Below are 24,114 nucleotides of genomic sequence, written 5' to 3'. Positions count from 1 at the left end.
TTGTGTTTATTTTAAATATGTATATCAAGGCACCAAGTTTGAATATGAGCAAATAAGATTTAAGAGCTACAGCGGAGGGGAGAATTGAGAGTTAAATTTTAGTGTTGTCCTCACAAAAATGGTATGGTTTCAGAAGTGGCAGAAAATAATTTGGGTTTGGAAAGAACTGAGGTTGAGTAAATGATTTTTAATGTTTGGATGAACTTCCTTTTAAAAACATCAGTAATACAGTTTATATTTTTTTGACCGGATTTAAAGTACTATTTATTTATCAATCACTAAACAGAACTGCAAACATAATGACTTCAAATACATTTCCAATCACCCATTATTTTCTGGACAATCAGATGGTCCCACCCTAAACTCGCAGCATCGGTTGAGCCGGTTTCTGGTGTCAGATTGGTCGTAATGCTCAAACAAGCAAAACAATGTTTTGGAAGCACCACAGAGACACAGTGTTTACATTAGGATAGGGGAAAGTATTTTAATATTGAAAAAAATGACACACTTCACCTTCAACCTTGGAAAAAATGTTAAACACCTTCTTAAAAATGATTGTGACGTAGTCTAAAGGCCTTGAAGTTTAACTGCTAATCTCCATTCAGTGTTTAATACTATGACCAAATACAGACTAGTAATCATGCATTGCTTTGGTCCACGAATTGCGGTGGGAACACACACACACACACACACGCACACAGTTTGTCCCCTGGACGGGGAGGCAGCAGCATCTGTGAAACCCATCTTGACTTAGTGGCTTTTCTTTTGTGGTTTGAGCGAGTCCTGGGCTCCAGCCAGACCTGATGGGGTCAGCAGAGGTTCCCCTTTTACTAACCCAGGAGGGGCCGTGCATGCAGGAAGCCTGCAGCCTTGGGGTCCTGGACAGGAATGGAGACATTCAGCAAAATCAGGATGTGGCTTTGGGTGGGGGGTATCGCGGGAGACAATGTCAGCTTTCTCTCTGGGGCATAGGCAGAAGGATACGGGACACACAGTGATGAGAGGGGTGTGAGTGAGTCACAGAAGGAGAGAGTCATGTGGTAAGCTGAGAGCATGCTAATTGAACGTGTTAGGAGTTGAATGGTCTCTCTTTTTCTCTTTCATGCTTTATCTCCATCATGTGCTCCTGCCATGTCTTTTGTGGGGGTTTTTGTATTTTTTTAATCTACATGCATTAAATGCACTAAATGATTATCGTCTTACTGGCTCCAGATACCCACAAGCTTAAATTGCAACAATTAGTAAGAGCACTGACTTGTGGTGCATTTTTTTTAATTTGTTTTGTTGGTCCAAAGTAAACTGTTCCAGTTCTGTTTGATGTTTCCACTTCAGATGTGTCATCTGAATAACTATATTTCGGTGTATTTTATCTGAGGAATTTTGATTTATCAGATTGTTTCTACTCCTAAACTTATAAACTTCTACTAACTTCTAAACTTGTTACTAAACAGTTTTCCAAACATATAGACCTACACATGTGGCTATATTATTAACCAGTGTTGGGGAAGTTACTTTTAAAAGTAATGCATATTGCGTTACTCCCTAAAAAAAGTAACTAATTGTGTTACTTTTTATGGAAAGTAGTGTGTTGTTAGTTTTGTGTTACTTTTTCTCACCTGGCCTCAGCTTGCATGTTTGCTTTTTAATAACATAAAAAGTCATAATTTTGCAAATGTAAAGGCCTTTTCACCAAAAGTGAAATGAATAAGCCTCAGGCTGAAGGAAATGCAAATTCACATCTGTACAGTAGAGGGCGCAGCTCAAACAAACCTTTCAGCTGTGCTGCCATTCTGGAATACAGAAGAATAGGATGCAGGAGTAAGTAAGTGCGACACTCTTACGTGCGTGGGGGGGTTTTCAAGAGTTTTTTTTTTTTTTAATCCCAATAGAAAGCAACGTAATTACCATCATTCAAGGTCCAGGAAAGTACTAAAGACATTGTTAAAATAGACAATAGTCATGTTTACATCTGAACACCAGCTCATTATTGGCTGAGGCTGTTCATGTGAGCAGCACGTCGCATGTGTGTGATGCTGACGCAGGAGCCAGACTGAGCCGGCGTTTAGACAAACACAGAGGCTTTCACTGTGTAAACTGTTTACGAGTCTGACAGGGTAAGAGTTTGTTGAATAAAGTCGTTATTTTTGTTTTGTTTTTGTGCACAAAAAGTATTCTCATCGCTTTATAATGTTAAGGTTGAACCACTGCAGTCACGCTGACTATTTTAACGACGTCTTTAGTACCTTTCTGGACATTGAATGATGGTAATTACGTTGCTTTCTATTGGGGATAAAAAAAAAACCTTGTATTTCATCAAAAATATCTTAATTTGTGTTCCAAAAATGAACAAAGGCCTTACGAGTGTGGAACGACATGAGGGTGAGTAATTAATTACAGAAATGTCATTTTTGGGTGAACTAACCCTTTAAACATTGCATTTGCGTTTAACTTTTTTTTCATTGCTGAAGGAAGAGTGTTGAATTTTCTTCTCCTGCATCCTATTTTTCTGCGATCCAGAATGGCAGCACAGCTGAAAGGATTGTTTGAGCTGCGCCCTCTACTGTACAGACCTGTATTTACATTTCCTTCAGCCTGAGGCTTATTCATTTAACTTTTAGTGAAAAGGCCTTTACAATTGCCAAAATTATGACTTTTTATGTTATTACAAAACAAACAAGAAAGCCCAGCCAAGGTTCAAGGTTCTGGTTCTGAAGATGAACGAAGGTCTTACAAGTTTGGAACGTCATGGAGTATTTAATGACAGAAATTTCATTTTCTCATCAAAGGTCAGCAACAAAGACATTGGTTAATAAAGTGAGATTAAATACATAAAGTATATTTGTGTTATTTAACATATTTAATTATTGCAAGTTTGAGTAATTTTCTGAATTTGCATTTCAGAGTTTTATTCATATTTAGGAATACTGACTGTTTTTGTGCAAGTGAGATGAGCACATGTCTGCTCACATTTAGTCTAGAACTACAATAACGTCATGTTCACACAGCACACACACCTCTGCACTTATGATTTCTCTCAACATGTGGACTCCAGTTCAATAAATGGGAAAACAGAGTAACTTGCATTACTTATTTGAAAAAGTTACTCAGATATGTTGTTTTAATGTTACTTTTCTAGTTCTAGTTTCACATTTGCACAGAAACAGATTCAGTATTCCTCATCATGAATAAAAACTCTGACATGCAAACTCAGAATATTACTCAAACTTGCAATAATTAAATATGTTAAATAACACAAATATACTTTATGTATTTAATCTCACTTTATTAACCAATGTCTTTGTTGCTGACCTTTGATGATCCAGTTCACCAATACTAATAAGCTATTATGCCACACATAGTTGGAACCAGCTTCCAGAAGAGATCAGATGTGCTCCAACAGTATAGCCATATTCAAATCCAAACTCAAAACACATCTGTTTAGCTGTGCATTTACTGAATGAGAACTGTGCTATGCCTGAACTGATTGCACTGTATTTTATGTATCGTATCCTCTTTTTTTTTAATTCTAAACTGTTTTAATATCAATTTTTATTCTCTATTTTTATTGCTATTTCTGTTTTTATGAATTGATTGCACTGTATTTTCTTAACTGTTTTAATGCATTTTATATCAGTCTTTATGTATTTGTTTTATTTTTATGTGAAGAACTTTGAGTTACCTTGCCTAGCTAATTGTAAAAATAATCTGATTATGTAACTTGTGTTACTTGTCATGCATAACCCCCAACACTGTTATTAAAGGGGTACTTCACCCCTGGAAAGATGAATGTGTATTTAAAATTGGTCATTTATGTAGTAGAAATGTGAAATTATTTTTGAATTTGGAGCTTTCTAGACTGAGAAAAGGCAGAAAATGTATTTTTGACTAATGTGGATGAAAGACAACAACTCCCAGAATGCACTTGTTTTGCTGCCCTTGCGAGGCCACGCCCAAACCACGCCTATCGGTTACAGGCGGCATTACCAGGAAAATTCAAACAACTAGGCTTGCTTTGTTACATATTAATTCTATAAATAGTGAGTTAGTTCATACATTTACAGCGAAATGGTGCTAAATTGCTTTGTACCTGGATGTACACCCAAAACCAGGAAAGGACAAGTAAGTTTCCATAATTTTCCGATTAAGTTAAAGATTTGGAGCGATGTAAACAGTGGCTGCGGGCCATCAAACACCCTAAGTTTGGAGATGACACCGTTATAGAAAACCTAAAAAAACGCAGAATATGTAGTCTCCATTTCAAGCACGAGGACTACGAACCAAATATCCTTGCAATGAAGAGAACCATTCTGAAGGACACCGCGATCGATATTCACTTTCCCAGAGGACGAACAGCCTGGGCATCTGGTACTAAGCGTATTCGCCTAGAGGTAAGACTCGCTGATACTAGACTGATAACACAGTAGCCTATATGTAGTGTTGTAGGTAGCAGTAAAACTGCAAACTTAGCAAAGTAACGTTAGATAGACAATTACATATAAGTTGCATATAAGTTGACCGTTATCAAAGTAAAGCCACTGTTCTGTAAAACTGAGTTAGTCTATTTATCTATTTATGCTAACGTTACCACAAAAGCCTGTTGCTGTATTGCTTGAGATGACTGCAGAGACCGATAAATTTGCGAGATGAACCACTGATGTAGTGCAGACAAAATAAAGTTAATTACTGTAAGCTTAAAAATATAATTGACACCCACTTTTGATAAAATCTTTGATCTATGTCCGTGAGTAACCTCAAACGCGCATATGTATGGCCGTGGTGAAAAAATGCGGAACTACCTGCTATTACTGGCTGTAGTTTTAAGCCTCTGGCCAAAAAAGCCTCCGATGACGCAAAATGACGATTTTTGAGTCATCGGAGGCTTTTTTACAGAATAAAAATGCATAAATCTCTCATCTCGGGCTGATATGAAGGGGGAAAGCACGGTAATTCGAAAATACTAGTGGTATTCTACTAATACAAAGCTTAATGCTAAATCCTGAAGTAACCCTTTAACATACTATTTAATAAAATCAAGCAACAAAGTCTTACATTTATGGACTGTTTTTTTTTTTTTTTTTTTTCACTTTAAACCATCATACTACACTAATACAGTAACAGATAGGTTGTTTAGTTTCTATTTTTATATGAAATGCTGACTTACAGCTGTCTCTTCATATTATGCTGTGATACGAGAGAGTTTTTTAACACTGAACCGACACACCACTGCTTTAAGTTTACTTTATAATTCAAGTTTGTATGTGAAAGTATGTTGTCCCTTTAGGCAGGTGTTATGGCTCATTGCTTCACCTCGTTACATTGTGCATTTGGAAGAGTGGTTTCTTTTTTTTTCCACTTGTCTTTTAATTTGCTCTTCCTGTGTTCCCAGCAAAATAGCTCTTCCAGCCTCTCATTGCAATGAAAGATAACTGTCTTACCCTAAATCATGTGGATAAAATGGACTCATTTACATTCAGTGGACTGTTTTCAAACTGGAGCAACTGTTTTGTTCTGACCTATTGTTCCTTGAGATCCAGTTGGAAATTTTCCTGGACAGCTGGCTTCAGCCAAGAACATAATCACAATAATTATCAAGAAGAAATCATGTCTTTTTGTTGGCTTAGACTTCTGTAAAATCTAGAGTAATGACAGGGGGACAAATCACTCTCCTCCCTCAAACTCAATTTCCACTGGTCCCTCTGGTCAACAAATCACAAGACTGTGGTGCTTTCCAGGAGGCAACTATTTATTCATTTGATGTGAAATAGAGATTGCAGTTTAAGTAGCGACAAACAAATCAGTGATTCCATTCTAGTCTATTAGGAATAAACACGCTGATTGTGTGATAATGATCAGTTACAACACACAGTAGCTTCTGAGAACATTTATTACAAAATTGGTTGATTAAATAGTTTATTCCGATTACTATTATTAATGTAACTATTTACTAAACATTAGTGTCATTTAGCATATTACTGTTGCTGCTTTGCATTGCGCCTAAGAACATCCATTACCCACAGTAATTTTTAACATTTTTTTGCTGTATTTTACTTCTTACATTAATCATTGCAAATTGGCTGCATGGCTGTTGAGTCAACACGATGGTTCCTCTGGGGAAAAAAAAAAAAAATCCTGTATAAGCCATTTTTCAGAGCAAATATTGGAAATGAAAAGGCTAAAAAATATTACTGTATACTTTATTTGTAGCTATAGGAGCCCTAGGAAAGGATATGTGCATATGGTGACCTCAGTTCAGTTCTTTAGCAAAGCAATTTTGAGGGACTAATACGTTTGTAGATAACATCTTATAGTCTTTGATGTGCTCCGAGTCGAGATTTTTCCAGTGACTGCCACAACACCATTCTAACCTCAAATTAGATTTCCAGCCTATTAGCTTCCATTCTAGAGGTCAAACTGCTCTTAATTTGGAAGCTAAAAATATAAAAGCAGAACCCAACCCAGAAACTGACATTTGTGAAGTGTTGTCATGTTTGCAGCTCTGGCTGCTTGTTTATAATATAGAATCAGGCTGTCAAGAGCTTGGCAGTAGAGGTGAGGCCATGTCGGTGACCCAAGGTCAAAAGTTCAAGGGTCATGAGACTGACTGGTGGGAAAAAGCCTCCTGTTTTCTTTCAAACATGGCACTGCCATAGCGACTGGGCTGATCTCTGATCCCTGTCTATCGTAGGATGATATCATCTGAGATTGTGTGTAAAGCTGTGTGCATGCTACGCAATTTTAACATGTACATGTACAACCATAGCTGTGATAAGAATAAGAAATAATGAAATACAAGCAACACGTACTGTATGCTGCCATCATCTGCAAAATTATTGCATAAAAGAGAGCCAACTTAAGAAAGAGAGACAAACAGAAAAGAGAGACAAAACATTAGGGAGAGACAAAGAGAAAGAGAAATGAGATTCAGATTCAAATGTGGACAAATAAAAAACAGCAGAGGGAAGGAATGACAATTCTGCATTTGAAAAAGAAAAAGGGTGAAATTAGAAGCAGCAGTGTGGACTATGAAGGCGTTTCACTGAACGACAGAAAACTTTATCTCTAGTATTGGTGATTTTCTCTTTATTCCTTTAATTTTCCGTTGTAAAATTACAGGGGGAAAGTTACGGAAGAGGATTAGGGCCAAGCAATATTAAAAAAATAAAACCATCTTGAGATAAAATTTTGTTAAATTTCGAGAAAAAACTCGTTAAATTTCGAGAAAAAGTTGAGATAAAATGTTGAGAATAAACTCGTTAAATTACGAGAAAAAACTCGTTAAATTTTGAGAAAAAGGTCGAGATAAAATGTTGAGAATAAACTCGTTAAATTACGAGAAAAAACTCGTTAAATTTCGAGAAAAAGTCGAAATAAAATGTTGAGAATAAACTCGTTAAATTACGAGAAAAAACTCGTTAAATTTCGAGAAAAAAGTCGAAAGAAAATGTTGAGAATAAACTCGTTAAATTACGAGAAAAAACTCGTTAAATTTCGAGAAAAAGGTCGAGATAAAATGTTGAGAATAAACTCATTTAATTACGAGAAAAAACTTGTTAAATTTCAAGAAAAAAGTTGAGATAAAATGTTGAGAATAAACTCATTTAATTACGAGAAAAAACTTGTTAAATTTCAAGAAAAAAGTTGAGATAAAATGTTGAGAATAAACTCGTTAAATTACGAGAAAAATTTTTTTAAATTACGAGAAAAAAGTCTAGATAAAATGTTGAGAATAAAATCATTAAATTACTAGAAAAAAGTCGTTAAATTTCGAGAAAAAAGTCAAGATAAAATGTTGAGAATAAACTCATTAAATTATGAGAAAATGTCGTTAAATTACGAGAACAAATTCGTTAAATTATTATTAATTTTTTCTCGTAATTTAATGACTTTATTCTCAACATTTTATTTCGACTTTTTTCTCGAAATGTAACAAGTTTTTTTTCTCTAAATTTAACAACTTTAATCTCGAGATGTTTTTTTTTTATTATTATTATTGCTTGGCCCTTATCATCTTCCGTAGAAAGTTGCATCATTGAAACCTTTTTTCCATGTCTCTGTTATAATAAACATAATCGACCCTATGTTGTAATTTCTTGTAATTTCAGTTGATAGCAGAAATCCTGCAAAATAATTGATGATTAATTAGCATTTCTCCTTGCTTTGAGGACAGCTTGAGAAGTGACACATCTTACCCCAGTCTATGCTACTGTACATCCAGACTATATTTTCACAGCATAGGTCATAGTTGCAAAAAGACATATTTTAGACATGAACCCTCCCTCTCTAAGATGGTATCGGTGGATTTTCTCAGGGCGAATGTTTTAACCCTCACTATACATACAGAATATCAAGCTTTCATTGTTTGTCCAGCTTGTGATGTGGAGATAGCAGGCAGGGTGTCAGCGCAAGGCCAGACACTTTCTAATCTAATAATGTTTTAATAACAGAAGGATTTAAGGCAGGAAGACTTTAGATGGAAGACAGAATGTGTGAGTCAGCAAAGCTTGTCAACTACATAAATGGCAGTTTCTAGTGAATGTATTGTTGGATACGTCAGCATACACATGGTGACTCATTTTGCTTGACTAATGCATGTAGAAAGACTGATGCCAGGTTGTCTGGTGTAGCTCATCTTCTGGCTGCCTCTAAATAAGCAGTCATGGTTGGACTCAGCTGGATCCAATGAGCCCCAAATTGAATGTGAATGAGGAAAAAACAGACCATGGACTTGTGATGAAAAATTCCCCAGTCTTGGGCTTCACAGCTGAGGTATCGTTTCTCTTCAGAGCTGTTGATCCCAAATGGCACCAGTGAAGCATCCATTTTGTTTCAAGGAAAAATGGCTGATGACTATAGCAGAGAGATGATGGATTTGTGGGTAAAGCACACAGCAGTTGCTTTACTGCCACTTGGAATTCCAGTTCTGAAATGGAAATCATCACCGTAATCTCTGTCATGACAGCTTAATTAAGAGGAAATTTAATAAGCGTTTGGAAAGAAACTGCTAAGGAAAGGATTAGACAGAGAATAGTGAGAAAACTGAGTTTTACACTAGAGACCTGCACTCCTGCGGGACTCGCAGGACCCAACGCAACAGAGTGCGGCGCGGGTGGTAAGACGCTCATGTTGCGGGAGAATTACATGATTTGTGGGACTCCCACAAAATAGAAAATACCTAAAATCTAATAAATTGTTATTCAAATATTTCGCAAAAGCAACAAGAACAACTAATATGAAATAAAAACTATTTATTTGCGAGATTCTATTTATAACGTGTTTGCAGTGTTAAGCAATGTAGCCAATCACAGACATATCAGTCGATTTCTGAGACACAATGGCCAGTCAGAGGTGTTTATGTTAGAATTATCTAGTGGGACAAGATAACTTATTTTATTACGGGAGCTGGCGGGAGCAGGCGGGAGCAGGCGGGCAAAAAATCTGTCTCGCACAGGTCTCTATTTTACACCATGTACTACCATACGTGATATGAAGAGTTTGCAGTAACAAGCAATAACACAACAACAGCCAATCAGAACATATTTAACTATTTCCCCTGCCACACTGTAGACATGAATAAGTTGGGCCAGCTCAAAAAATTTGAGGTAATCAGTTACATCAAATTTTAAGTAGAAGTATCAAGTTTTGAGTTTGTAGTACTCATGTATGTTAATTGCTCCTAACTTAAAATACTGAGTTAACTAACTCATACATTTTTATTGTTCTTAACTTGAAATATTTGAGTACACTAATTTATACATTTATCTTATTATCAGTTATCTCAACGTAAATATTTTGCATAAAAACTTTTGCGTTATTTTACATATGCATCTCTTACATATGTTATCGCTAGTTTCTGCTTCTCTTCTGTTTCAGATTCTCTATTTTTTTAGAAGATGTGTCATAGCACCCCCTACAGTATAATAGTGAAAACACGGAAAGCCAGAAAATTCCGTCAACGGCCAGGAAGCGTTGTCTCATAAATTACGGTAAATTCCGTTAATGGTCAGAATAGAGTTAACATTGAAAAAAATTAATTGTTTTGTGTCTTTTACATAGCGTTGAAGCTATTTATATGATAGTCAACTTTTTTGCTCCAATAGCAAAAGAAAAAATCCACAATATGTTTCTATGACTTTCCAAAAAAGGGGAAAAAATTATTGAGATTGAGCAAAGTAGTCAGATGAGAGAAGGACGTCAAATTTGGGTCCATTAGGCATCTTGCACGGGGCAATGTGCAACAAAATCCTCTTGGCTATTTATTTTTTTATTTTAAAATAAAAATGATTATAAGGAGCCCCGCACATGACATGCAAGAAAAAGAAAATTAAATAGTGCGCACAATTTACTATTTCGTTCCCTCGATTTACTAAATCGTGCACACGATTTACTATTTCATTCTTTTGATTTATAAATCATGCACATGATTTATAAATCGAGGGAACGAAATAGTAAATCATGTGCATGATTTAGTAAATTGAGGGAACGAATTAGTAAACCATGTACATGATTTAGCCTACTATTTTTTATAGGATTAGGTTTTAGTTGAGTTTACATAGAAAATCCATCAACACAGGACAATAAATAGCATAATGCAATTTCATGAGATTTTTAATACAGTTATGAGAAGTAGGATTTTGGACCAAACTAAATCACAGTAGGCTACACTGCAGAAATAAAAACCAATTCATTGACTAAATGTCTTGTTAATCATCACTTGCCATGTTCATGACTGGTTAGTACAAAATCTCTGATTTACAAGAGAGAAAAATGCTTTTATAATAATGGCTAGCATCATGTTGGGCAGTGCACCTGTGGGGTTCTTTAAAGACTGCTGGGTAGAGGGCAGTGGTGCTTTGCTCTTTAGCATTCTGCCTCTCAGGGAGGTAGAAGAGGGTGAGGACAGACCCCCCTCATGACAGATTAAGTTTCCCCACAGAAGTTAAGCAGGAGAAAAGCGCTCTGTCTCTGGGCATTCACATGCCTGTGAGCTTTGAAGTGGAAAACAGGGGCAGCAGGGCCACATGCTAAGTGCATTCACACTACACTATGCAGCATCATGATCAGGTGCAGGGGACGAGTGCGTTAGTGTGTCACTGTTCTTCAGGACACTACTATATTTGAAATCTAAGCTTTGTAGTCCATAAATGTTAGCTCTGTGGCTATATGGGCGCTTAGGGTATTGAAGTTTTTGAGTCAATCAACTGAGCTATAAACACCATGTGACTAATCACTTTGGAGCTGCAGGAAAAAATACATCATGACAAGAACGTGCATAGTTTTAAACCCTTCGCTAACGACCTTTGACATCATAGGCAGCAGACAGGGAAAATATTTCATACTGTATATTGCACCTATTTCATGCTTTTAACTCTTTCCCTGCCTGTGTTTTCTAAAAAAGTTGCCAGTCAGCATAGCATTTTTCATCAAAAAGCTGTGAAAATCACGTTTTTGTTAAAGACTTCGTCCAGATCGGATTCAGAACGATGATCAAAGCAGAGACTGAATAGACTGCGTCCATCAACACCACTAAAGCTTGCACAGTTGTTACCTCTTTGTGGATTTGACATTTCATTCGGTAACGTTAGGCAGTTTTGATTTATACAACTATCTGCTCCTTCTGGTTTACACAGATATTCTTCTTCCCTTGTTTTTGGATCTGGAGATGCTGTACTATTTCAAAATAGTGTCATAGCGTGTCATAAACAATGGAAAATCTCGTCAATGGCAGAGAAAGACTTAAGAGCCAACACAAATAATCAGGATTTTACTTGTCCTGCCAAAATTTTCCCTGGCCTCGCCAAAAAAAAAGTTGTCTTCATGGTTTTTGACTAATAGATAATAAGGTTGTTACAACACCACAATTTTAGATTCTAGTGAAATGGTAATCTAATATAAGAATTCTAATTTTGAAACCGCAACCTAACTATATAAAGTTAAAACATTATTAAATAAATAAACAAATTACAAGCAACATAAATAAATACAACAGCGTAAGTTGAAATAAAGCATTTTTCAGCTAGGACTAACAGCAATGTTCCTGTAAATACTAGACTTTAAAAATTAGTAAAGTAACGAAATTTAAAATAAAACACCTCAGTCTTCACTGTAGGAATGAAATATATAATTAATCCTTATTAAAGCTAAAAAAAGATATTCAGGAGCAGAATCAGACACCACACGAGTACTGAACTGAGTTCTTCCTGTGTTTGTGTCTTAAACATTAATGATATAAAATCATCTGAGTGTTTAAATTGGCAATACTCAAAAACATGTGCAAATAATAAACTTTTGTGAAGATAGATCGTAATTTCAAAAACTGTCTGACCGTCTTTGATGCTGCCCATCGGGCAGTCCTTGTCATTTTTAGTGACTGTGAAATAGTATAGATAAACATCAGATTTTTCACATGTGGCTTATTTAGTTTTACCTGTGTGAATGAAGCAGTTCACTTCCTCATAGACAAAGCTGTCATAGTTGGTGGATATCGTGAGGATGAAAATAACCAAAAACAAGAGTCATGAAGATTATTTCTTCTGCTTTTAACGGACACACTGTCATGTAAGCACCCAACCTGTAATTATAAATAAAAGTCTCACTTGAATTTTTGGAAAAAAAAAAAAAAAAAAAAGCATTTCTATAGCGTAGCCAGCTAGAAAACATAAGAAGCTGCTTATACTGAGATGACAACATAGAGCATCAGAAAATGTGTGATGTTATTGTGATAAGCAGATACACTGCAAGCTGATTTGCTAAAAGATATTATGAAGTATAAGCAAGTCAGCTGAGCAAGTAGTCAAAGTTGGTGTGTTTATATGTAGAATTTACTTTAATAGCATGGATATTTGAAGGTAACCGTACCACTCCCATCGAGTACTGAGGTTTGCAATCGCTCAAAGAAAACAAGCATCCATGTACAGGAATTTGCACATGCAATTTTGTCTGCCAAGTATTTCTGTATTTGTAAGTTTGTTTGTGTATGTCTGTGGCCAAACAGTTGAATCCATATTAACTAGTGTTGTCAATTGATTTAAAAAAAACAACAACTAATTAATCACACATTTTTCTGTAATTAATCATGATTAATCGCATCTAACACTGAAATTTTAATATATTTTTATAATGTAATACATATTATTTTCACATTGAATCTCCAAATGAATGTAAAACAACATAAAGGCAGTATTTTTTAAAATATTTGTTTAATAGCATCTTTTTTTTCTAAGTACTATGAATGAAGGCCAGTATACCGATGGCAATACTGCTACTGATGTCTCCATTAAATGGATTTTTTCTCAATTTCTGGGTATGAAATGCATAATTATAGCTATTCAACATGAACAGTAGGTTTTTTAAGTTAGGCTTTGGTTTCCTTTCTTGCATTCATATTTACACTTATCTGCTTAGTGGGCCCAGACCGCAGCAGTACTCGCACTGATAGCTTTAGCAGAGGCCATACATTAAACCTCCCGCTAGCCAATCCCATTAAAGAACCTGGACACAACGCTGTTGAAACGTTTAGGGAAGTGTTTGGGGATTAGAGAGGGAATGTTTCTTTTCGAGCTCACTCTGTGCTGGCTGCGGAGACCAAACATGGTTAGCTGGGTCAGAGGCTCTGGACTTTGCTACCTCTGAATTTAGAAACAAATAACAAAAGAGATGATGAAAACCTTACTCTTACTTTGAACATTACTGGAAGCAGCTAGAATGAGTTAGCTGTCATATTTTATTTTAAAAAAAAGGGAACTAAAGAACACAGACGCAGCCGGATCATTTCCATAATGACTAATGCTATCTAACGAGCAGCGCAAATTAGCAAAGACATGCTTTTTTTTCAGGCCGTAAATAACAGTAAATTGACTAGTGCAAACCTTAATAAATCACCCTGCATGATTCATTTAAATACTCTCCTCCCATAAATTTTGTGTCTGAAAGGGAAACTCCTACAAATGCATATGCAAAAAGAAAGAAAAAAAAAACCCTATCCACACCTTTTCAGTGCTAATTTCACTGCGTGCCTTTAGTAAATCCTGACAGTAGTTTTTTAATGCCAAAAGAGGGTTTGCGTTGCCACAAGCTGTTAGTAATTCTAACTAAATATTATCGATTTGACTGCACTGACAAGATGAGTACAAAACTTGAACTGAATAATGGCGCTACTGTAGAGCTTTATAGTTGAATCGGCACTGTTATTGAACTGAACTGAATCAACATTGAATTGAATTGACCTGAATAACAACACTATTATTGTGTAGAGCTGCTTAATAGCTAAATTGAACTTGTTTCATAATTGTTGAACTGTACACAGTTATTGAACTGAACAGAATCAACACTGAACTGACATCAGCTGAATAATGGCACTATTGTCTTCTGTAGATTTGCTTTACAGCAACATACATGATGAATCTCGCATCATTGATTCTGGCAATTGCCTGTTTATTACTGTGAAGCTGCAATCTGTGTTGCATAAAGCGCTATATAAATAAAGATGACTTGACTTGACGTATGAGAAATTGTGAGTGAAGTGTTGACGGATGGAGGGCCTGTCTTTCTGCCTGAGCTACGAGAGGCTCTTTGTAGCTTTGAGTCAGGACTGAGTGCTCTCCTGTTGTGTCTTTGCAACCTTTGACCCCCTCAGCCCATACAGACAGCAGGAGTTCAGCAGCCCTGCTGGGTCCCTCCACAACCTACTTCCTGGAGCTGGACCGACCCTATCATGACCTTCAGCACACGAAAACGGAGAAATGTCATCTGTGACGGCATGTGGTATGAGTTTCTAAAAGTGTGTGTGTGTGTGTGTGTGTGTGTGTGTGTGTGTGTGTGTGTGTGTGTGTGTGTGTGTGCACTAAAGCAGCAGATAATCAAAGCTAGCAATCAGCAATAAATCCAGACTGATTACATCAGGCATACTCAGATAAAATGTTCACATATTGTTACTTTAAAGGGTCATGGAAGACTAAACATTTTCTTTTCTTTCTTTGTTTTTTTTTTTGGAGTTAACGTGCATATGTGCATGTACTATATGCACCATCCACTATTTTTAATTTTAAGTATTTAGTTTTTTTTTTTTTTTTTTTACTAAATACTTACTACTTTCTTCCAGAAAATTCCACTCCAGACAATTGGAAGTGACATAGAAATGGACTATAAATATATCAAAAATCTAGAACAATTTTTTTTCCCCTGCCATTTTAATAAAAAGGCACAATATGAAGGCTTATGTACAGGGTTATTATAGTTTTGAATTTTATTTTCATCAGTTTACTTTGGCTTTCATTAGTTTTCACTCTGACATTTTTCATTGTTTTATAGTTTATTTACTTTTTATTTTAGTTTTAGAATTTTTGTGCTGCCAAAGTTTGGTATGATAAATCATATCATTTTAATAGCGACATTACATTTCTCAGGGCTGTCGAGTGTTATCTAGTGGCATTTTCATATTTAATGAAGGCAGGTTATAAATTTTTAAAAGTTTTATTCAAAAATGTTAACTTTTTTGTTTTATTTGAGCTAGCTTTTTCCATTTATGTCAGTTTTTATTTTTCATAAATTAGATAAATACTTTTCACTGCTGCTGTGAACAGAAGCAATTCAGCTACAAGAGAATAATGTGGTGTTGCATACAGTTGGCAGAGTGTCATATGGTGACATACTGTATGGCTGGAGCAAAAGCAGTTTGTTCCGTTTGAAAATTCTGGTGAGAACCAACTTGTGCTGGAATTGGTGGTTTCATGACACTTCATGTAAATGCCCTGGCCAGTCATTCTTTCCTCAGAAACGTGCTGTGAAGCACACTCCTCAGTCCTCACTTCACTTACATCCACTGAATCATCAAAACGCTGGTCCAATCAATGAGTACAATCTCTCCATGGCCAATCAAAAACAGCACCAACGTCTGTTCTCAGCATGCCACTCTCTCTCTGCTCTGTCTGCCAAAGTGGACTTGGCAATATCAGAGGCAGTTTGAGTCGTCGGACAGATCACAAACACACACACATGCTTTCACTCTCATGTGTTTCCAGACCCTTTAGTCAAACTAAGCCTTTGCGACACATAGGAAATGGGACTGTGAAGCCCACAGATTTTATGCATACCATTCAAATTTACACCAGTCAACACTGTTGGCTGTTGGGGGTCTGTTAGGTCAGTGCTTCTCAACTGGTTTAACTTCAGGACCCAGATTTTCTTTGGTGGTACCAAAATTGTTTATTGTATAAAATATCCTTTAAACTCGAAACCTGAACCCCATAACCTTTTGTTTTGATTTCCATTTAGGAGGTTCAAGCCTTAAATAGGGGGATCAAACCACATAATTTGCACCCTGTCCACATAAATGCCATATCAATCCTATAATTTCATAGTGATGATTTACCATACATGTCCTCAAGCAGCACAGCAAATCCTTGTACAGATGGATCACTGCTGAGTTAGTTGGCTTGACTGTGGACAATGACTGGCGTGGTCTCAGAAGCCCCTCAGTGCTCTCACAGACATGCTTCATAAACATTCGCGGGAGCTGGATGAATCACTGCTTGCTTTGGGTTTTCTTCACTATTTGCTTGCCACTGCTCAAATCTCTATATAGCCATAAAAATGATAAACTGGTGAACAAATGCACTGGAGCTGTGGAGAAGAAAAAGTGTAAATTGTTTGCAGATACGCTCGTATTGGTCCATTCTGTTCTAATTTCTGGTCCTGATCTCCTGTCTGGGGTTTATTATGGAATAATGACCAATTATTTAACAAAAACAAAAAAAAAAATTCTTGAAAAATTGATGCGAGTTATTTAATTAGCTTGCTGTATAAGTGAGAATTACCCTTGACACTGATCATTCTGAAATATGCAGCTGAATGCTCCTGTTAACCAATCAAAATTAAAATCATGCATTTTCACACACACACACACACACACACACACACACACACACACACACACACACACATCAATTTTATATATATATATATATATATATATATATATATATATATATAAACTTTCAGTTTGTTTTCATCAGTTTTCTTTGTTCTTAGTTTGTCTGTCTTGACCTAGTTTCTCAGTTCGTTTGATTAGTCATTTCATTCACCTGTTTTAATTAACTAATTTCCCTGGTGTATGAATACTTCCTGTTTGGTTCAGTTATTTGTTGGTCATCGTCTATGTTAGTCGTGTTTTAGTTATCTTCCTGAGTATTCAAGTTTCCTACTAAAGGACTATTTTGTGAGATTTCCTGTTTCATGTCTCTTTGGATTCTAAGACCCATGACAGAATGACCAACCTAACAAGAAGTTTAAAGATGGACTTATCAGTCTTGCAGAGGCTCATCACCTCCGGGAACAGGCTGCTGATAGTATACTGGTGTTGGAGGCTACAGCAGGGCGATTCACCATATAACATCAGCAAGGCAGAGAAGGAGCCCGAGCCAGAACCAGCTGCCTGGATCTTCCCTGAGCCAAAGCAAGCTGCCCAGTCCATCTCAAAGCCAGGAGCGGACCACTGCCTGATAGATCTGTGGTCCGTGGATGTAGTACCCTCCCAAATCCCCACCCTCAAGTCTTCGCCTTCCACGCCATCTGGAACTCCTGTTCCATCCGGAAATCTTCTTCCTCTGATGTCCCCACCTGACTTCCTGATCCCATCTCCTCCACTGGTTTTGTCCAGTTCCCTGGATCCACCTTGGGCCTCCCGTCTACCAGCTTGACGTGAGGTTGAGCCCTCGGCTTCACATCAGGCCTACAGGCCCTTGTCTCCACCTCGACCTGTCAGCCCGTCGGCTCCGCCGACCTTAGTGTCTGTTTCCATTGGCTCCTCCAGGTCCCTGTCCATCACCAGCTCCACGTCCACCTTCAAAGCCCCCTCCCTCCACAGTGGTATCTTCAGTTACGGCATAAGGATGCGCCTTCCGGGAGGGGAAAGTACTATCATGTTTATGGACTTTCAGTTTGTCTTCATCAGTTTTCTTTGTTCTTAGTTTGTCTTGTCTTGACCTAGTTTCTCAGTTCGTTTGATTAGTCATTTTATGTCTCTTTGGATTCTAAGACCCATGACACACACACACACACACACACACACACACACACACACACACACACACACACACACACACGTATATATATATTTTGGCTGTCTTAATCACTCACACGCAGATGAGGTATGTTCTGTCCGGTGTCAAAGGAGGGCAGTGTGGTGTCAGTAGGGTGAGAATCAGACTGGCTACTGTGTGTTTACACACTCACAGTTTCCCAGCAATACTTCCTCACTGCAGTCAGCCACAGGAATGCAGAAAATAAGTGATTCTCCAGCGTTCACACACACTCGTCTTCAAACACACACATGTACGAGTCTAAATGCCACAGCATACATCGGAAAACACACTAGTCTTGCAAGATGCATACTTGATAGGTCAATCGTTCACAGAGAAGGCCTGGGAATATTTACACAGAAATCCAGTTGTTAGTTTTATGTTGCCATTTGTTCCATAACATTGTATCAGTTATAATAACTGCATAAATAGTGTAAGTCACTCTTTAGGTAGCTCTTTCTGTCCTGTTTCTCAAGAAAGAATCTGGTTTTGAAGGCTTTTTGTTAAGAAATCTTGAAAAAAAAAAAAAAAGTATTATGAGCTTGAGCTTGTTTTGAGCTTGTCCACTTTCAACCACTTCCAGAGGTAGTCGAAAATGCATTTGACCGGATTGCTTTCGTAGAGGAAACACTCATGTGGTTAAATGTGTACGAACAGCCTCAAAAGAGCGCCTACTCTCCGCCTACTGACCAAACGCGTAAACATTATGGGAAGTGCGCGCTAGCCAGATGGGATTTAAACTTTGTCAGCTGGAGACCCAAGTTTGGTTTGAAGATGAAAAACGTACCAAGCACAATGTTCTCTCACCATTCCTTTTTTCTTCACAGCGTTTGGCATGGTATTGCGGCCATCAGAGCAGAAACGAAAACTAATGCTTTCCTTGTGTTTTTCTGTCATCTCCAGATGTGTTCATATGTAAATTGCGCAAGATTATTTTGTCCATTAGATCGAAAGATCGGGGGGGAAAAAAAATCATACATTTACCTTCCCATAGACCCTCTCCTCGAAGAAATCGGGACAGAAGTGGCTGAAAGTGAACAAAAGAGACGGATTAAAATACTTGGTGGAAACAGGTATGTGTCTCCCTCACCTCACCAACCAAAACGCATCTTAATACCAGGTGGTAACAGGGTCTAAGGCCTCTAAATGATCAACATGATCAAAACTTGAAAAAACTGAACTGAAAAACCTGTTGTACACAATCTACTACATGCCTTCTGTTGTCTGATTGATACTTTTTTAGCAAGTAAAAGGCCTTTTAGTATATTTGTAAAAGCATCCCCCTTCAGGTTGTGGGTCACATGTCTTTTTGCTGAGAAAGCTACTGATTTTTGTAAAGTAAACATGAGAATACTATCTTACTCATACTATCTTACCCAATACTCATACTATCTTACCCATGTGGAGCGTCAAAGAAGACTAGAAAGCCTGTCTGTATTGTGGGGGAGATGGCCATATAATTACCAACTGCCCAGTCCGACTACCATGCCCAGCGGTGAGTACGCAACAACTTTCTCCTTTGATTGCTCCTCTTACACGCACCCCTGAACAAATCATAAACCCTTAACTCTCTATTTCAGCGCAAGCCCTCATCGATTCTGGTTCCGTGGGGAACTTCATCTCCCACCAATTACTTCAGAAACTCAACCTCAAGAGGAAACGGAGCTCCCAGGAATTTATTGTACATACCATCATTGGAAAACCACCAGGTCGCATTTGAAGCCTCCATGAAGAATGGATTATGTTCATGGTGCTGGAAGTTTCTACCGCTGACATCATCCTAGGATGCCTGTGGATGTCTCAACAGAATCCCAACATCATCTGGAATTCTGGTGAGATCCTTCAGTGGGGGGTGATTCCTGTTTTCAAGACTGCCTGCTTCATGTCTCATTGACCTGCTGCCTGGGGCCAAATTACCCAAGGGTCGGATTTCCACTGTCCATCCCGAACCAAAAGGCCATGGAGGAGTATATTGAGGAAGCTCTTCAACAACAGTTCATCCGACCACCTACGTCCTCTGCCGCTTCCAGCGTTTTCTTTGAACAGCAAGAAGGACAGAGGCTTGTGGCCATGCATCGACTACCGCATCCTCAACAAACAAACAGTGAAGTGTTGTTATCCCCTTCCTCTGGTACCTGCCACCTTAGAACAACTGCGTAGAGCCTGCATCTTTTCCAAACTGGACCTGCGGAGTGCGTACAACCTCATTTGAATACATGATAGTGATGAATGGAAGACCTCCTTCGTAACACCCTCAGGCCACTACGAATATCTGGTGATGCCATGTGGACTGTCCACCCCCTCGTATTTCAGGGGTACAGGAATGAGGTTTTCCGTGAGTTCCTCCACCAGTTCGTCATCGTCTACATCAACGACATTCTCATCTACTACCGGAACCAGGCCAAACATCGCTAACACTTCAGGTCCTTCAGAAGCTGAGAGATCACCATCTTTACCTCAAGCATGAAAAATGCAAGTTCCACAAACCCTCCACTCACTTCGATATGTCATCGACCAGAATGATATCGAGATGGACCGGAGGAAGGTGGAGAACATCTGTGACCGGCCCTTACCATCCACAGTTAAGGAGTTACAACACTTCCTTGGATTTGCGAACTTCTACCGAAGCTTCATCAACAATTACAGTCTCATCAGTTCTCCACCCACATCTCAACTCAAAGATTGGCCCAAGTCTCTGTCCTGGAACCAGTCAGTCACACAAGCCTTCCATCGTCTCAAAGAAGCTTTCCTCACAGCTCCTGTTCCGGTTCATCCTAACCGAGATCTTCCATTCATTGTTGAAGTGGATGCCCCCACTACTGGGGTAGGAGCTGTGTTCTCTCAGCAGCAGGGTGACCCTCAACGACTCCATCCATGTGCCTTCTTTTCCAAAAAGCTGTCCCTGGCAGAGCAAAATTATGATATCGGCAACTGAGAGCTTTTGGCGATCAAGCTATTGAAGCTATTGAAGAGTGGAGACACTGGCTGGAGGAAGCCAATCATCAGTTTGAAGTTATCATAGATCATTGAAACATTGAATATCTCTGCGATGCAAAGAGACTTAACCTTCGACAAGCCCGATGGGCACTTTTCTTCACCAGATTCAATTTCATTATCACTTATCGTCCTGGTCACAAGAACTGTAAAGCGGATACTCTTTCTCGGTTATACAATCCAGAAACCCAACTCTTCTCCTCCTGAATCCATCCTCCCTCCAGCCATTATTGTAAGTTCCATCATATGGGTTCTTGACAACCAAATTGACCAAGCCACTCACTCTGAACCTGCTCCGCCGGGAGGGCCTGAGGGACGAATATATGTTCCTTCTTCCCTTTGTCCATCCCTCATGGACTCAGTGAACACCTCTCTGGGCTTTGGACACCCAGGCAGCCAGCGAACCCTATTGCTTCTTCAAAATTGTTACTGGTGGCCCACCATGACCCAGGATATCTCCCGATACATGAGGGTAGCTCAGTCTGTGCCACCATCAACACTCCTCGAAGGTTCCCGGAGGGAAAGCTGGTCCCACTGCCAATACCTCAAAGACCCTGGTCTCATGTAGGAATCAACTTCATGACGGTTCTACCTTCTTCCAACTCTAACACCTGTGTATTCGTAGTAGTTGTAGTGTTTTCTCCAAAGCCTGCAAACTAATGCCCCTGTAAGGCCTGCACACAGCACTGGAGGCCACTGAACTGCTGTTCCAGCATGTATTTAATCATTTTGGACTCCCGGAGGACATTGTGTCAGAGAGAGGCCCTTAGTTCATCTCCTGAGTTTGGCAGGCTTTCAAGTTATTGGGTGTCTCCGTAAGCCTTTCGTCAGGATACCATCCGCAAACTAACGGCCAGACTGAGCGTAAGATCCAGGAGATCGGGAGATACCTGCGGTCCTACTGCCACCAACACCAACAGCTGGAGCCATTTCCTCCCCCAGGCTGAGTATGATGTGACAGCCCACCATGTGGTTTAACACCCTTCCAATGCATGTTCTGTTACCAGCCACCTCTGTATCATCACAGGATTATCTGCCATTCTGCCAATCTGCAGAATCACTCAGCTCCACTCATCTGTTCACAATCACCTGATTACTGACTTACTGCACCTGCACCCAATCACCAGCACTCCCTTTATAAGCAGTCACTATCCACACTTCAGTTGTCTGGTCTTGTCGTTTTTCATCCAACATTCACAGACTACCCACCTGTTGGACTCACCTAAGATACCAGCCTGTCTTCTTCGTCTCCTGTCATCCATCTTCTGTCATCCAGTTCCAGCCACCTGCAAATCTTCTTGTCTTGTCTCCATCTGTTTCATGACACAAACTTCTAGAAAATCCAAGTATTTTGATATTTTGTGCCAGAGTCAGATTCTGAGGTAGTGCAAATATTATGGTAATGAACAAAAGGTTAACAGTAAAGTGCATAAAATAGCATAAACAATAGTGCTGTAGCGATTGAGATGGTTACAGAGTCAGTTCTAGCATACTGTGTGAGCTCAAGAGTGGTGTTTTGATTCTAAAATAATTATGTGATTATAATGATTCTATAATAAACCTCATTAGCATAGAAAAAGGGCAAATTTCCACCGATAACATAAACATATATTGTGCAGTGGTCCTATAAGGTTATGGTTAAGTTAAACTGCAGGCAGATAGTGAATAAGACACATCATCAAACTATGACAAACAACTTAATAAAGCAACATTCAACAGGATCTTTACTCAACCCTGGTCAAAGCAGAGTCCTGTTTGATTAGCCTTCCCATGAGCCCCTGCTTAAACCAGCCAGAGGAGTCCACACATTGGAAGCAAAACAAGACTCAAAACACAAAGCACATTCACGGATGATCTGCATGTATTTGGTGCATTTGACTGGAAGAAAAAGTATACAGTCTGGCCAGCTGGATCTGTTTTTCCTGCAAGGAAGCTCAGTATTATCTGTTATCATCAGTTAGGACTTTATGAATCATTTGCAAAATATGAAACTGGGTGTTGCTTTATAGCTTTGAGTATATATTGAACTGTAGCTCATCATCAGAATCATTGCTGACACTTCGCACATGTAACAGATGGTCTGTTGGACATTTATGGGAGGATCCTCTGGAGGGACTATCCAAATAAAATGCTTCCACATCCCAGTGTTATGAGACCTGCCCTTGGATACACGCACATATAGGAGCTCATATAATCAGGCTTACCCCAGGTCAGCTGGCAGTGCTGAATATTGCGTTCTTATGTGGTGGTCAGAGAGATCCTTCATGTCTTGTTATATATAAAACTAAAATTAAACACATCTGCAATGTTAATCAGATGCTCAGCTCATACAATTCCTGAGCCAAACACACTCTATCACTCATGGATACACACAAAATACTCCTCTTTCAAACACACTAGCAGGACTTTGTGGTTTCATTCGCAGGCATATGGAGTGTGTGTTCATGTTGACTGAACTCTAAGTGTGTTTCCACTTATCCAGCCCGGAGGAGACTTCAGGATGAGTCCTGTCAGATCAGACCACTTACTGCAGTCAGTGTGTAATGATGTGAGCCAGCGGGAGATCTTTACAGCAAATCATAAAGAACCTACAAAGAAAATTGCCATCATATTCATAGGCATTTCTTCAATTTTTGCCACTTTTGGTCATGAAAAGTTTTAGAAATTAAGCTTAAAAATGAAACAGAATCTGCTGATTTTCCAATTATGTATCTGTCAACACAATGACATTACTCTTATAAGCCAGTTAAGCCAATATTCTGTTTTCTGAAATCTGAAAAAGACAACCGGCATGCAAGTTTTGTCATATAAATGTACTGACCTTCCAATAGAGGGTATGCATCGACATCACTTTCCCGCCGAAAGCGCGCTCCCTCAGCTGGACTGAGTGGCAAAAGAACCTGCTGCGTGACTGGATTTAATAGGGTAAACTGCGAAAACGCAAGTAAAACTAACGATTATACTAAAGGTTGGAATTTAATGTGTTCCTTACATCTTGTCAAATAAACCTAATCTATGGATACCGACATGCAGCCGGGAGTCGTGT

General features: G+C 38.6%; 2 long non-coding RNA genes across 2 annotated transcripts in view; both read left to right on the top strand.

Moving 5' to 3' along the window:
• LOC125277471 overlaps positions 1-24,114 on the top strand; it is an 82,655-nt gene that overhangs the window by 39,345 nt on the left and 19,196 nt on the right. The window lies entirely within an intron of this gene.
• LOC125277472 lies at positions 17,032-23,212 on the top strand. The gene is made up of 2 exons (XR_007186906.1): positions 17,032-19,569; positions 19,655-23,212. It is a non-coding gene; the product is annotated as an uncharacterized LOC125277472 (long non-coding RNA).

The sequence above is a fragment of the Megalobrama amblycephala genome, linkage group LG10 (assembly GCF_018812025.1).
Source record: "Megalobrama amblycephala isolate DHTTF-2021 linkage group LG10, ASM1881202v1, whole genome shotgun sequence".
NCBI lineage: Eukaryota > Metazoa > Chordata > Actinopteri > Cypriniformes > Xenocyprididae > Megalobrama > Megalobrama amblycephala.
Note: the sequence above shows the minus strand (reverse complement) of the source record. Positions and strands in the feature narration are given on the sequence as shown.